General features: G+C 36.5%; 1 protein-coding gene across 7 annotated transcripts in view; it reads right to left on the bottom strand.

Moving 5' to 3' along the window:
• Positions 1-16,603, bottom strand: part of SLC10A7 (solute carrier family 10 member 7) — a gene marked incomplete at both ends in the record, with an annotated part of 243,271 nt that overhangs the window by 207,783 nt on the left and 18,885 nt on the right. The window lies entirely within an intron of this gene.

Genomic DNA, 16,603 nt, shown 5'->3' with positions numbered 1-16,603 from the left:
CCGTAGCCTGGCCTCTGGGACTCTCTCAGAACCAGACATCTGGCTACTTTGTTGTTTTAGACTAATCTCCTCCCAGGAGAGCTCAAGAAATGACACCAGGCAAGGAGGGTCCTGGCAAGGGAAAAAACATTACAGTATTAGCAGATTTCTTTTCGAGTGGACGAGAGTATCAAAATTGTCTTCAAATTTCTACAGTGGTCTTAGGAGTGCTTCTGTTCTGTGGTTTTACTCCAGCATAATTTAAATAGGATGTATATATTATATCCTTAAGGCCCATCAATCATCTTTAAGAACTCACTGAATGTTAATCATAGAATATTACAATGTGTAGGAGAAAGTTGTGAGGAAAAATACAAATCAGATTAATTCTTCACCCATCTGTTAGGGTTGGGTGATGACTGATAAAACAAAGATTTTAACTGTCAGCTGAAGGGTTACACCAAAACTGTGGGATAATGTCTAAGATTTGCAAATACAGTTGCATGCCTCTCATTACGCCAACCTCCTATCATGTTTCTATTTTTAACTGGGATTTTTTTTGAAAGAATCTTAGCTGCCAATCTACCAGAAAGATTTGATTAAAGTATACTTCTGTAATGTGCCTCTGAGGAAAGCAAGAGGGTGCAAGAAGTGATGTAAGCTTAAAAAAGAAAACAAAAAGCCAAACAATTCAGTCAAGGACAAAATGTTATTTTTGAAATGACAAAGATTATCAATATTTTTTCCCCCAAGGCAACAAATTATCATCAACATCTTAATTCCTTTTTAGGGATTATCGTTTAATCCCCCAAGTCTATACATTCTGAGAAAAAAAATAATAATTTACCATTTATTACACAAATAGAATATAAGCCAAGTGGGATAACGGCTTAATCTGTGAATGTCAATATTTTATCCTAAAATCACATTTTATCTATTTGCAATACATTCAGATCATTCAGATCAAGTGTTATACTACATATGACATTTATGTTCTTATATAGGGTGACAGAAAACTCATGAGACTGGCTAAAATACCTGATGCATTCATCTCATACCTGTCAAAAGAAGTCCTTGTTTTATGTTTCAATTTTTTTGTAATATTCAAAACACATAACTATATAAAGACTTCTACCTTGTAGTGTACTTCATAAGTTAACGATTCTAATATCCTATTTTATCTTAACATTATCTACTCTGTTAACATCCATTATAATTACCACTAGAGACAAAAATTTTCAGAGGATGAACGTAAGAAATACAATTTAAGCAATAACAATTCATTTATTATCAAGTAAAGCAAAAGAATTATGTTAGTGTGGAATAAGCCCCTCACAAAAAGACAAATATTGTATGATTCCACTTACATGAGGTTTCTAGAGCAGTCTAATGTATAGAGACAAAATAAGAAAGTTGGTTGCTGAGGGCTGGGGGTAGGGAGAAATGGAGAGCTATTGTTTAATGGGGATGGAGTTTTATTTCGGGAAGATGAAAAAGTTCTGAGTGGTAATGATTACACAGCAATGTAATTAATGCCAATGAACTGTATACTTAAAAATAATTAAAAAGGTAAATTTTATGTTATGTATGTATATTTTACAACAATTTTTAAAAGAATTATGTTAGATATATAATAATATGAAAACTCAAAGATAATGAAAATTTGGAGGTTTTTTATTTTGAATGTCTTTCCTTGACCAAAGATACATAAATGAGAAGCATCCATAATCATGTTTTAATTTATATACTCTTACCACCATCACTCAAGAAATGAAAAAACAAAACAAAACAAAACAAAAGCCCTAAATCAGTTCCAGAGCACATTAGCAGAATGGATTCCAAAAAACGTATTTCCAAAATTTCCCCTAGGTGTCTAGAGTTTTGGACCTCACATTAGGAATACTGATGCTAAGTAACAAAACTATTTCTCAATATTAATCTGCATTTCCAGAATTAAAAGAGGTAGAAAATTCAAGACAACCAATGAGATTTTTTTACAATACTGTGAACTATTAAGATATAATGGACCCAGGAATTAATCCAGCTCTCCAAGTGCCTTCCAAATATCATATTATTTTAAATTATATTCAGGGTAGTTCCACTGCTAAGCTTACTTTATTCTATTCTATTATTTGAAAATTATACAAATATATTTTATATTAATTGTGATTAAGTTTAACTACATACACACACTAAAAAAGAAACTCCAAATAATAGTAGCTTATACAAGAGAGAAATTCACTTCTCTTTCACGTGAAGGAAGTCCAGAGGTAGGCAATCCAGGGCTGGAATGGCAGCTCCACAGACAAAAGGACCCAGAATCCTATTCTTGCTGCTCTGCTATCATTAGCAGGTCAAATCATTAGCATGGCCGAAGATTTCTCCTCAAGCTCTAGTCATCAAGTCAACATTCCAGTAAGCAGAGAGGAAGGAAAAATGAAGGCTGTACCACCTACTTTTAAAGAGATGTCTTGGATGTTGATATACAATATTTTCACTTACATTTCACTGGTCAGAATTTAGTTACGTGGCCACTAGAACACCAGGAAGTCTAGTAAATACAGTATTTAGGTGGCAGTGTGCCCACCTGAAAGTTTGGGTTCTGCTCTAAAGATGAAGGGAAAAGGAAATTAGAAAGCAACCAGAGGTGTCTGACACATATATTAACCAGAATACTCACTTAAATACACCTACTATTGTAGGTAAATAAACAAGTCAAAACAAAGGGAAAACAAATTCATTAACTATTACTGGTATCTGACTAGTATAATTCATATAAAAGAATGAGAATTATCAACAAATCACCATGATGAAAAAAAAGAAATTTGAAATTAGTTTTCAATTTGAGAAAATACCAATAATATCCAATTAAAGAGACAGGGAATCAATTCATTTCCTTGCAACATAGTGAATTCCATTTACTTCCTTAAATATGAATAGAGTACTTACTAAATAAATGAATCAGGCAGATTCTCCCAATGAGTTAATATTGTGTGTTGGCTTAGACCGAGTCAATGTAGAGATGAAAACGTAACTTTAGGTCTGGATTGAAGAGTGTTTTTCCATCACCCCACCCCCATCCCTTGCCACCACTGAGGAAAAAAAATGTTGGAAAAGAAGCAAAAGAGTGAAAATCAGAATAACCAAACCAATTCCCCTTAAGGCACATCTTCCAGATCAAATGGAGAATTATTTGTACAGAATCATGGAGGAGGGAGTTTAAGAAGATTATATGATTTGACTCTGACTGGAGATTTTAGAGAGTTCCACTTATAGCCCAAATTCCTCTCATTTGGCTATTGATCTCCGTGACTTCTGCAACATCCATATAAAGCTGCAATGATTCATTCTGAGAAGGCTTTGGAAGCAGCACTTTAAAGAGTAAGTGGCTGCCAAGGAGAAAGGCCCAAAGGTGCATGACAGTAGCAGCACGACAGTAGCAGCAAGCACAACAGGGTCACACATTCTAAAGGAAGCTTCCTAATATCTTGGTGCTGAGGGCAGAATGATTCAGAGTCCCACGGACCCTGAAAACACCTGCTACACACAGAGCTCTCAACGGCAGGCGGACTCTCAACCACTGCGCCACCAGGGAAGCCCCTGGGCAAGTTTCTTAATCTCTTTTTGCGTCAGTGTTCTCATCTATAAAATGGAGATAATAATAATAATAGTAGTACCTAGCTCAAAAGGTTGTTAAAAGGCTTGAAGGAGTTAATATATAATATAAAGCACCGAGAACAAGGACTGACACATATCGTGAGCTATAAACGCACTGGGATGCTCTTATTTTGATGGCAAGACCTTACCGTGATTGCAGTTATCTCTTGCTGTATGGGTCAGCAGCTAAATAAATCAACTTAGGGCAGAGGAAGTGCCCACAAAAGTTAAGAATGCTTCCCGGCTTTGTGCGTTGTTGCCGTCCTGTGTCATTCCATTGTCCTGCTGTGCCCTTATTTTCTTTGCCAGGTCAGAAATTGGGAAAGCGTAGAAAAACGTTACCAGTTCTTCACATGTCTAAGAGGTTTTGTAAAACCTGAGGTCAAGCTTCTTCCAACCAGTAAAAGGCTCCTTTAATTAAACACACAAGCTTCTACCTCAATTAACTTCCTTCCTCTTTCTATATTGACAATCAATTTATAATGAATTGTGCCTGAAGTTGTAAAACTTCATCAACCACAGGCAAATTGTTTCTTGAAGTAGGTTCTTTTTTTTTTACCCTCAGAAGTATTTCAAACACAACTTGAAAATAAAAATTTTTTCAAGAGAGCTACATAATCCTCCCACAAAAATTTCATTTTTGGTTATCCATAAAGAGATAACGATATCAAACCAACAGAATTCATGTGTCTCTTTATAAACTACTTGAGCATGGTAGATCTGTTTTAATTTTAATGTCAGCTTCCATTTTTCATATGAAAATGTGACTATGTATCTCACATTTAACAGCAAGTGTGCAAGCACACAGCAGAATAATTGGTAATTAAAACTATCTGGGAACTGGAAACATCCAATGTTGGAGGAACTAAAAGAATAACGCATGTCAGCAACTCCATTGCATAAATGCAATGAGTGTCTACGACGGCTTATTTTGACAAGGACTTAACATAAACTCAAACAAGAGTTAAGGCATATCAGTCCCCGCTGTCCTTGATAAGGAGGGCCACAAAAGTTGAAAAGCATTTTTCACAGGCTAACTCATGATGCACTTTAAAAAAAGATTAGTATGTATAAATATATAAATACACTTTGCCTCATACAGTTTCTCAGAATTAAAGTACCATGGTTTTCAGAATTAAAACCAGTATCTGGTTTTCAGAATTAAAGTACCATGATGTCCCTATCTGAAAAACTATACCATTATCAAACATGAACTTAATGAACTTGTAATAAGACTGGAAGTTTGTAATAACACTGTCTCTGAGTCCAGATCTAAAGGACTGTTTAATGAGAAACACTATGGAGCATAAACTCTGAAAACTTCCCATAAATAAGCACTCTTAATGGGATCTAAAATGTACGTGCATCAATGAGAAAATATGTCTAATCTAGATAGAACATTGTTCAATTCTATCCCACTTTATTCTGGCACAGTAAATACAAAAAGATACTTGAAGGAGAGATTGAGAACATATACTTATGAAAATTACTGCAATGTAAGTGACCTCACGTTGTTCTGAACAACTCTGCTGGGACCAGTACATGACTAAGAGTCATAAAAAGCTAGAGTCATTCTCTAGCTTCCCCAATCCTTTGCCATTTTTATTATGGATACTCTTGTACTGCATTAAAGGGATACAAAGAAAAGCAGTTCCTGCCAAGAAAAGTCAAAAATTGATTAAAGAGCCAAATACATGCAAAAGTATCTGATTAAGGGTACAAAAACAGTCTCTCCTGTGGAAGGAAAAAAAAGATTAATATTTCTGCCTGGGCATCTGCAAGGCTTCTTACAAGGGAAATGATTATTTGAGCTGGGCCTTTGACTGATGGGCAGGACTTCCACCAGCAGATACTGGAAGATGAGGAGGTCTCTATTATAGAGCAGACTGGTCAAGTGAACTGATCACAAGCAGCAGAAGACTTTCTCAGAAACACAAAGTTCTCACTCTGGTCTGAGGGCCAACATCAAAGGGACTGTCTGCAAGTAAGAGGAGGCCAGGAATCTCCTTGAGAATCGACCAAAGGCTAGAAAATCTGTCCAGAGGATCAGAGGAACTGACTCAGGAGGAAATACAGGTGGCATGTTTCCACTCCAGTTTAGGGTTGCATTTTTCAAACTGTAGTTCCCAAACCAATTAGTAAATTGGCATTTATTTTACAAAATGAAAGAAAGTGAAGTAAAAGGAAGGGAAGGAAAGGAGAAAGGTGGAGGAGGAGGGGGGAAGGGAAGAAGACAAGAGAGGAGAGGAGAGAGTGAATTACACATAGAGTAACTTTTCAGTTTCTAGCTGTGGGTTGTGTTTTTTTAAAAAAATGGAAATCACTCATTTAAAGGGCCCTTCAGGTCTAATATCTTGGCACTTGATTAGAATGCAGCTCAGTCTCACTCAATATATTCAGACCATTAGATTGGGTCTAAGTGTTCTTGGTCATGAATAATTGACTTAAAAAATCTTACTGCACTAAGCAAGATGTTCTCATTAGATACTTAGAAGACACAGTCTGACGTCTTCATAAAGCAAGTAAAGTTTAAAAGAGTCATTTCCAAAGTTCATAGCAAGGCAGTAAAGATTATGCTTGTTTCCTTTAGACTGACAGATGCTAAGCATCTTCATATGAAAGATACATGGATAATGTAATTCTCTTTTATGAAGCGGATAATCTCATAGGGAGAATAAATTGAGAAAGCACAAAGATCTACAATTAACACAATAAAGTAGATCATATTTCACGAAGAAGTAAACAGCTTAAAATGACAGATTACCTCCTCTCATTTATATAAGTCCTTATATATTTTTTCCCAAAGTATACTCATCTAAAACAACCCTGCCTACATACAATTGATTAAAAAGCTGAAAAAGAGACTACCCAAGATCACAGAGCTAGTTAGCGATGGGGCCAAGAGAAGAAACTAAGTCTTCTCAGATTTAATTTATTAGTATTACCATAATTCCATGGTTTAACAAATTATTGAGAATACGTCTCCTTTTTCAATAGTAACAACTTTATAAACACATACAAATATATATGTTAACTGGCATGTAGTCAATGCACCGATAAGCCAAAGAACCTAAAAAAGGTACTTGTCCAGAATTTGGAAATGAAGGTATAAATAATCAAATTCTCTATAATGAGATACAACAAATGTGAACATTAATCAAATAAAATTAACTAAGAAAAAAGTTATGAGTGTGTTGTTGTTTAGACTAGTGTTTCCTCAAAATCACTAATGGACCCAGGGTACCTCCCTAAAAAAGGAAGTTTGATTATTAAAATGTAACTAATAGAAATAAACCAAATTATTGAAAAATATTTTATGTTAGTCATAATATATGCAGACAATCTGACACTGAAAAAGAATTAGATAACAAATGTCCAATGTTTATGAAGAATTGTTCAAAGGACACATGGTACCTGATTGTTTCTGTGGTCTGTTTATTTGTTAGTTACAGTGGAACCCGGGGTGGTTTTCCAGGCATTACAGTTTAGAGGAAACATCCTGCAGGTCTGTTCAGTCCTCTTTATCTGGTTCTAAATTCCCAAAGCAATTTTTCCATAAGTAACTTGACTTCCCGTGCCCTTTAGTTCCCAGAGGGGGTAATCTCAGATATCTGACATGAATATTCCATGTTATGGTAAGAAATATTTATACAAAAATGTTGAGGATCTATAATACAAACTACTAAACTGGGATTACCCAGTTTGTTAAATTTATTTAGACACCTGCCATCTTGTAAATTTATTTAAACCCCAACCTTCTTATATTGCAATTTACTGTTTATGTTTTATATCACTTACTCAACTGAAAATTCTATGAAGGTACGATATATAGGAAGCTATAGTAAGTACTCAACATATATTTTTGAATGAATGGAGTAAATGAATAGACTTAGATCAAACTTTGAGGAAGCAATGATAATGACTCAGAAAACTAGGTGATTTCATCAGTGACAAACCTGTACAATGAGGATAACGCTGATGCTTGCTTGATACGTGCCCTCACAATTTATAAGTACTTCCGCATATGACTTCATGAGATCCTTGTAAGCAATTCTATGAAATAAGGATGCAAACACTATTGATCCTCAGATGAGAAAACCAAGGCTCAGAAAGGTTCAGGGCTTACTTGGTGACCACTCAGACCACTAGGTGAGTAATGGCAAAAGCAGGAATCAAACACCTGCTTTGATTTCCTGGCAAGTGTATCCTTTGCTAAAAGGTCAGGTGGCCTAGCAGCTCAGGTGTGATGCTGCACCCAGCATGTTAAGCTGGTGTTGTTTAAATACTTCTCACCCAAGATCAGGACTTGTCCTTATGTCTGAGGCAGAGTTAGACCCAAAGGTGGGGGTCAAATGACTTCAGCTATAGAAAGAAGGGCTCAGAAACAGGAATCTGGCGATGCTGAACAAGGTGTTTCAAGATGAAGTCCCTGGAAGACACTCCCATTCAGATGGGAAAGGAGCCAGGTAAGAAGAAAAGGAGTGATGAGAAACATAGGAAGAAAATTAGGAGAGAAGAGGGTCAGAGAAGCAAAAGGAAGTTGGAAGCAAGTAGGCGTGATGTCACAGGTTGAAGTCAGGTCATGAAGGATGAGAACTGGACACTGGATTTGGTGAACAGACATCACTGCCAACCACTGAGAGGACCCATGTGGTTGGAGTGGTAGAAATAGAAGACAATTTGAGAGGCTTTAAGGGGTTAAATAAGAGAATTCTAAGTTACACACAAAAATCTGGGGAAATCTAGGCATGTTTCAAGCCAGTTTTATAGCAGCTTCAAACAAACCCAGTTCACTCTTTTGAGGGCTCCTAAGAATGCTAACCCAATCCAGATAATGAGACTAAAGTTAAAAGGTAGAAATGGAAGACTAGTAGGGATATGGAATTTCTTGCTGCTATGACTTCCTTTCTTTCATCTGTCAAAGAGGAAAAACTGTTACCATTTCTCTGAGAGCACAGGAGGCTGGAGGGTAGAAAGTACACATAGGCCAGCTTGCAAGAGGGCTCAACGCTGACAGCCTTTTCAGGCTGTACAAGATTGCTCCAGGAGGCCAGTAAACTCCCACTGCAAGCAAAAGCAGTGACCAAGCCCATTTAACAGGAGAGAAATGCAAGGCACACAGAAGTCCAGTGATGGCTGAAGCTGAGACAGTGACTGACAGATCAGATTTCCTTCTCACTTCAAGTCCTCTCTCTGCTGATCAGATCTACTCTAAATGCCTTTATAAATGTTTCAGTGAATCTTATCTTCATGCATTGGATTAGCAAGATCAACTCCCCACTGATAATGCAAAATAACCCTGAAATGGTTCATGCCTTGCTGATCAGCCAGAAATTGAACTTTCCGTCTTCATTTGTACTGTGATGATCTTGATCTTTCACCTCTAGCAAAAATCTTCTCATAGCTATAATTTTAAAGTTCGTAATGAGTGCTTCATTTGCTTTCCAAGCAGATAGAACACCTTTTTTAAATACACTCAGACTGCCATGACCTTCGTCAATGACTTAAAGAGTTCACCACATGTAATAATTTTCTTTGCTCGGGAGACATTCTTAAGTTTTCTTTGAAGAGATTTGGGCAATAACTCCATCGATGAAATTAAGCGCACATGCACACACACACATTTTCAACTTGTCACCTTTCTACCATACCTGAAATCAAAACTTTTCCTTAAAATGTACTTGGAATTCTGCATGACTACCAAAGGGCTCTAAAATCCTTCAGACTGTTAACTAAAACACAATAAAAACGTCAGCTAAATCTATTTACACTAAAAGCAACACACCATCTTAACTCTAGACTAAGCAAGAGGACAGCTTAATGCCTACAGGAAGCAACCACAGTCTACATCCCCAAATGGAACTTCTGGCTACCCTACACAGCTGAATGAGACTGAACTCACTTGGGGTACATTTTGGTTTTTTCCTACACTAAGAAAGAAAAACAATGATTTTAATGACATGGGCCAATGTAAAGCCATTCTACTCTGTTTTGCCTACTTTTGTGAGGTTTTTAATATGAAATAGAGGTTTTGAATAGTGTAACATGACACTGAATGTAGGCTTCTTGAAGGCAGGCCCCAGATCTTACTCTCCTTTTTTATTCCTTATGGTAAAAGGCACTGTTTACGTAAAGTGGGTGCTAAACTACTGTTGACTAGCACATTCTATTTCTAAAGCTGGATGGTGGGCACAGTGGTATTTATTATTATGCTTTAAAATGGATATATGTGTGGTTTTTGTAGATATGATATTTCATGATTTTAAAAAAGAGGGAGAATCCTGAGGCCCATCCACTACACATTCTAATTCAATAGGTCTAAAGTGGAGATAAGGGATTTTTTTTTTTTTTCTAATCACCCCAGGTAATGCAGATGTGGGCGATCTATAGAATTCACTTTGAGAAAAAAAACAAAAAATAAATAAATAAACAGACCAACATAAATAACATGCCTGTTATCAGTACACTGCTATTAGTGGTGAAGGTGTTTTACTTTCCTGGTTCAAATTATCAGGCTCAGACTTAAACACAGAGAACATAGTATTTAGCATAAAATATTACTCTCAGATATGCCTGGAAATTCCTTCCTAACTTGCTCTGATTTTCCTCTATTATAAGTCTTAATGCTTTTGCTTTCCTTTTCTTTTTTCCTTCAGGTATTTTAAGATAGAAATCCTTAATTACATTTCCCTCCTACTTGGTTTATTGCCCAGACTCACAAAATTTTACGAAGTTATTCAGCTTCGCAACTTTACTTGGAAATTAAGACCTCATATTTACTTCATATTTTGAGGAAGGGCTTTTAGCTGAATCCTTCCATATCTCAGTTTGCAAAAAAAGAAATAGAGGTAAAAGGAGATAGTGCATCTTTTCCCAAACCCTACCTCTCTTGCTTTTTCATTAAACAACAGTATAAGTGTCAAACGAAATAAAAATACCTCTATAACAACAACACAAAAACCACATGATACCTTCTCTCCAAACTAAGGGAAATAATTTTCCAGTTTTTTTTTTTAAAGAAACGCCTTTTATAAAAGAAATCCCTGTGGTAGTTACTATAAGGCAGAAGTTACTTGAATTTAAGTACAATGATTTTCTTAGCAAATCTCATAAAGTTTAAAACCTACATAAGGCTTTTGGGGAAAAAAATCATGTCTTTTACCACCTAACTTTACATTTGGAACAGACCTGTATACAGTTTTAAACAAAAAAATATGTGTTTATACTATGTCTCCCATGTTAGAATAAAAAACATTTTGACCTATCTTCTTTTTTATACTAAGCAATGTAATTAGGACAGACAGACAGACACATACACACACACACACACACACACACACACACACTACCATTATCGCCACCAATCAGACCATGTCAACATCACACACTACAATCCTGCAGGTTTGAAAAATTGCATTTAAATCACTGGAATGAATAAATAACAATCACAAAAAAGAACCTAACCAAGTTTCCAATACTTAATTGAAAGTAGTTTAAAATTTAAAAGCCACGAAATAAGACTGCCAGTCAGCTATACCCTTAAACATTCTCACTTTAATACCTAAAGGATATGCTGGCATTCCAGTGTACATGCATTGTTATGCACATACATTGAGTTCCCTCTGCTACTAAAAATGATTATAAATTTTAATTGGCTCACTGAAACAAAAACAATCTAAGTTATAAAAACAGAAATTGTCTTTTAACTCTAACAAAAAGTAAAAAGGCTATTCTCACCAAAGTACAAGATGTGAGTTTAAGGGATGCAATAACTTTCAATCCATGACAAAAACCTTTCAGTAACCAACAGTTTTACGGAAAAAAGCATTTACAATGAGAGGTATATCAGTAACAGAAAAAAAAAATTCCTTCTAAGTTATACGACAACTTTACAAAACAAAATGAAGAGAATCATTTCAAATGACACTATTGTTTCTACATATGTCCCCAAAATCATTAAATACAAATATGCTACACAGTCGCACATTTTAACACATGAAAGCATATGCTAAACATGTGTACAGGTATTAAAAAATGTATATATAAGTATTTGAGAGCATAAACTCAAGGTCCATAAGTTTAATAACACAAAATCTGGAAAGAAAAAAAGTTTTCTTACATGTATAAACACTGCAAAGAATGGTCAGCTGGAAAGAACAGTGTAACATGGAAATGTGCCCCAGTAATTTTCCCCCCATGCTAAAATCCATGTGGGTACATAGCCGCTGTGTGTGAGACAAAGCAGACAACCACGGTGAAGTAGAATCAAAACCTTCACCTAATGGCACCTGACGCTGCACTCCGCTTTTGGATCTTTTCATTTACATGCACCAAAAAATTCATTTTCTATCCTTAGATTTTTCCAATATATGATACAAAAGATTCATCTTCCCTTATTTTTATTTCAACAAAAGCCTATATTCGGTTACCTTATAACAGTATTTTAGAAAACCATGAAACTTAAAATTATCTAATATTTTTACCTACCGATCATTTTCTTCCATAATCTGACATAAATATAAAATAGTCTATTCACTGCACATCGGAAGACATGACCAAAATGGACTTTGAAAGCTTCGTTTCTGAAGCTCAATGTTCAATATTTATGAAAAATTGTGTCTTATTCCCCAGGACTTCAAAAATGCTTGACAGGGCTTCCCTGGTGGCACAGTGGTTAAGAATCCACCTGCCAATGCAGGGGACATGGGTTCAAGCCCTAGTGCGGGAAGATCCCACATGCTGCGGAGCAACTAAGCCCATGTGCCACAACTACTGAGCCTGCGCTCCAGAGCCTGTGAGCCACAACTACTGAGCCCACGTGCCTAGAGCCTGTGCTCCGCAACAAGAGAAGCCACCACAATGACAAGCCTGCGCACCACAACAAAGAGTAGCCCCCACTCACCGCAACTAAAGAAAGCCCGTGCGCAGCAACGAAGACCCAATGCAGCCAAAAATAAAAATAAATAGATCAAATTTTTAAAAAAATGACAATCATGAAGCTGCAAAATATAAACATTTAAAGAACTAGACCAATGATGCTAGAAAACAAAGGAGATGTTCATAAATTCAGCATTATTAACATGCAACACTAATGTAAATAATTTAAATATCTACTGGGGAATGAACATGTAGATACAATTTCAAATGTTATATGTTAATGTCAAGAAAATGAGTGAACTTTGAACTTCTGCCAAAAGTCATTTGAGAAAGAAAAGTTTTTTTAAGGGAATCACATTAGAAAGAAAGAGATAAATGACACCTTTAAACCAATTACCATTAGTCTCAGATATACCACAGGAGACCCTTTCCTCAAATTCTTTCAAGGCAATAGAAAGATAATCAGAGCAGGTGCTAATCCAAGACTCCAATAACTTCTCTACCTCACTAATTATGTGGCAACTGTAAGAATTACTTGGCATACTGAAATGCTGGTTAAATCCAACTATCTGCCAATTCCATTCCTAAACCGAGAAGTTAAATGTGGCTTAGAGAAAACACACATCCATGATGCCTGGCTTCACTTTAAATACATGGCTTGATTTCAGCTGGGTCCTTGGTGCTGCCTGGCAATGCTACCATCTTCTCCAGATGACTCACTCTCCCCATCTACACGGCAATTCCGCATTTTCTCCTCTCATCTCGAACATTAATAGCACTTACCCCCATCATCACTCTCTGCTGCTGACAAAAAATGAAAGTCACCAGAAAAAAACTCCCAAGTGTACCCCTTCTACCCATCTACATGGATCTATAGCCAAGAACTCTGCCTTCCCTCCTGTTATTATGAACAAATGGTCCAAGCTCCTGCTGAAGTTCATCCAACCCAATACCATACCATTGTCTCCCACTTGATCAAATAAACTACTCCAGCACTCTCTCTTAAATCCACAGCTTGCTCTCTATGATTTTCATCATGATAAAAATACACTGTCTTTTCTGCATTAAAAAAAAAAAAATCTTGACCCCGCATCCCTCTCGAAACATAGTCCCATTTCTCTATTCCCTTTTATCACAAAGGACCTCATAACAATGGTCTAGACCTCCTGTCTCTAATTCTTCTCTTCCTGTTTTCCTTGAACCCACTCTACAAGCTTTCGCCCCTACGCTCCACCAAAACCACCCTGGTCAAGGTTACCAGTAACCTCCACGTACCTTAATTCAATGGTCAATTCTCGGAATTCATCTTACACAACTCACATCAGCAGAATTTGGTACCACTCATCATACCCTCCTCCTTCAAACCCCTTCTTCACCTGGCTTCCAGGATACCATGCTCTCTTGTTTTTTCTTCAGTCTCACTAACTATACTCTCTGTTGCCTTTGCTGGTTATTTCTCATTGTCCTGACCTCTTAATGTTGGAGGGTTCCCAGACTCAGTCCTTGAACCTCTGCTCTTTTCTATCTATGCTCTCTCCCTAAGGAATCTCATCCTCAATCTTGGCTTTAAATACAGTTTATTCACTGATGACTCCCTAATTTATGGCTCCAGGTTTAGGCCACTCCCTCAACTCTCAACCCCTGTATCTCTAATTGCTCACTGACATTTTCGTTTGGATATGTAATAGGCATCTTGACACATCAAAAAAATAAGCTCTTGATCTTTACCATATGGCTGACATTACAAGTGTTCATCAACGTCCAGCTCCCCTCCCCTTCAGGGCACAGGAATGACAACCCATGATAAGGCCACATGACTTGTTCTGGCCAATGTAATGTGAGCAGAAGTGCCATATATCATTTCCAGTCTGGACATGATAAGCCCATTGTGATTCTCCAATCTCTCTCTTTCCATGCTGTGGCAACTGAAAATGTTTTGTGTTCCATCCAGATGGTGTACTTCAAGACATGGAGCCTCCACCAACCAGGCTTCCTTAGTGATGGCAAAGACCTTCCCACTGACCAACATGGAACAGGTACCATTAGCAAGAAATAAACTTATATGCTTAACAAGCCATTGAGATTTTGGAGTTCTTAGTTATCACAGTATAGCCTTGCCTACCCAGACTAAATACCCCCCAAAAGCAGCTCTCACATAGTAGTCTTTTCCATCTCAGCAAACTCCATCCTTTTAGCTGCTCAGTCAAAAACCCTGAAGTCATTCTTGACCCCTTTCTTTCTCTCATACCCCACATCCAATTCATCAGCATACCCTGCGCCTTCAAAATACATACAGAATCCAACCACCCTTTACTTTTTCCACTACCATTCTGCTCTTCAAAAGACAGTGATAAGAAAATGAAAAGACAAACACAAACTCGGAGAAAACACTTTAAAAGCACATAGATAAAATGAAGGGCTTGTATCCAGAATATATAAAACTCTCCAAGCTCATCAATAAGAAAACAAAACACCCAATTTTTTAAAAAACAAAATTTTAATAGACATTTCCCCAAGAAAGGCATGGATAGCAAATAAACACATGGAAAGATAAGAATGCTCACCACCATTAGTCACTGGAAAATGCAAATTAAATTAAAACCACAATGAGATACAACTACATACATATTAGAATGTCTAAAATTAAAAATAATGACAATACCAAGTATTGATGAGATGTAGAACACAGCAATTCTCATATATTGCTATTTAAAATGGAAAATGATACAACCACTTTGGAAAATATTTTGGCAATTTCTAAAAAGTTAAACATACACTGGTGGTAAAAGAAGAGTGTTTATATATTGACAGACATGATCTACTCCAGAAGCTGTTTATAGATGACTTATATTTATTGGTGATTCTTCCCTTGGCTGAAAGGTGCTAAAACATACACCTATTAGATGATCCAGCCATTCCATTCCTAAGTATTCTCAAAAGAAAGAAAGTATATGTCCACTTAAAGATTTGTACACAAATGTTCATAGCCCAAAAGTGGAAACTGACCAAATGTCCATCACCAAGTGAATGGATAATCAAATTGTGGCATATCCATACAAAATACTACTATTCAGCAATAAAAAGGACTGAATTACTAATACACACAATATAGATGAATCTCAAAATAATTATGCTGAGTAAGAGAAGAAAAGGAAAAAAAAGGAGTGCACACTGTATGATTCCATTACAGTAAGTCCCCTACATACAAACGAGTTCCATTCCAAGAGCACATTTGTAAGTCCATTTGTTCGTGAGTCCAACAAAGTTAGCCTAGGTCCCCAACTAACACAATCAGCTATATAGTACTGTACTGTAATAGGTTTATGATACTTTTCACACAAATAGTACATAAAAAACAAACACAAAAAATAAAGAAAACATTTTTAATCTTACACTACAGTACCTTGAAAAGTACAATAGTACAGTACAACAGCTGGCATACAGGGATTGACATCGAGTAAACAGGCAAGAAGAGTTACTGACTGGAGGAGGAAGAGGAGGTGGGAGAGGATAGAGCTGAAGGATCTTCAGCAATAGGAGACGGAGGGCAAGCGGCAATTTCACTAACGCCTGACATCAATGGAACGCACGTTCGCATCTTTGAAAGTTCGCAACTTGAAGGTTCGTATGTAGGGGACTTACTGTATATAAAACTAGAAAATGCAAACATCTATAGTAACAGAAAACAGATCAGAGGTTGCCTGGGGAAGACGACAGGAGGGAGGGATTACACAGCGGTACAAGGAAACTTTTGAGGGTGATGAACACGTTCATTATCTCAGTTGTGTTGATGGTTTCCCAATGTATACATATGTCAAAATGTTAAATTGTTTAAATTTGTTCGGTTTATTGTATGTCGATGATACTTCAATAAACTTTTTTTTAAAAGGAATATAGCAGGTACTGAATAAAGTGAATAAAGATGAAAACAGATGCAAAGAAAGCAAAATCCTAAGAACAAATTGCAGTGGGAACATTTATATCCTCCCTCATTCTATAGTATTGTTTTCTGAATGATAAAATATTAGTGGAAAAGGAGGAATAAGCTACTACAAAGCAGAGTCCCTCAGTATAAAGTCGTAGGGTCTTT

Source organism: Hyperoodon ampullatus (genome assembly GCF_949752795.1).
Source record: "Hyperoodon ampullatus genome assembly, chromosome: 1".
NCBI classification, from domain to species: Eukaryota; Metazoa; Chordata; class Mammalia; order Artiodactyla; family Ziphiidae; genus Hyperoodon; species Hyperoodon ampullatus.
This window is presented reverse-complemented; position numbering and strand designations above follow the sequence as displayed.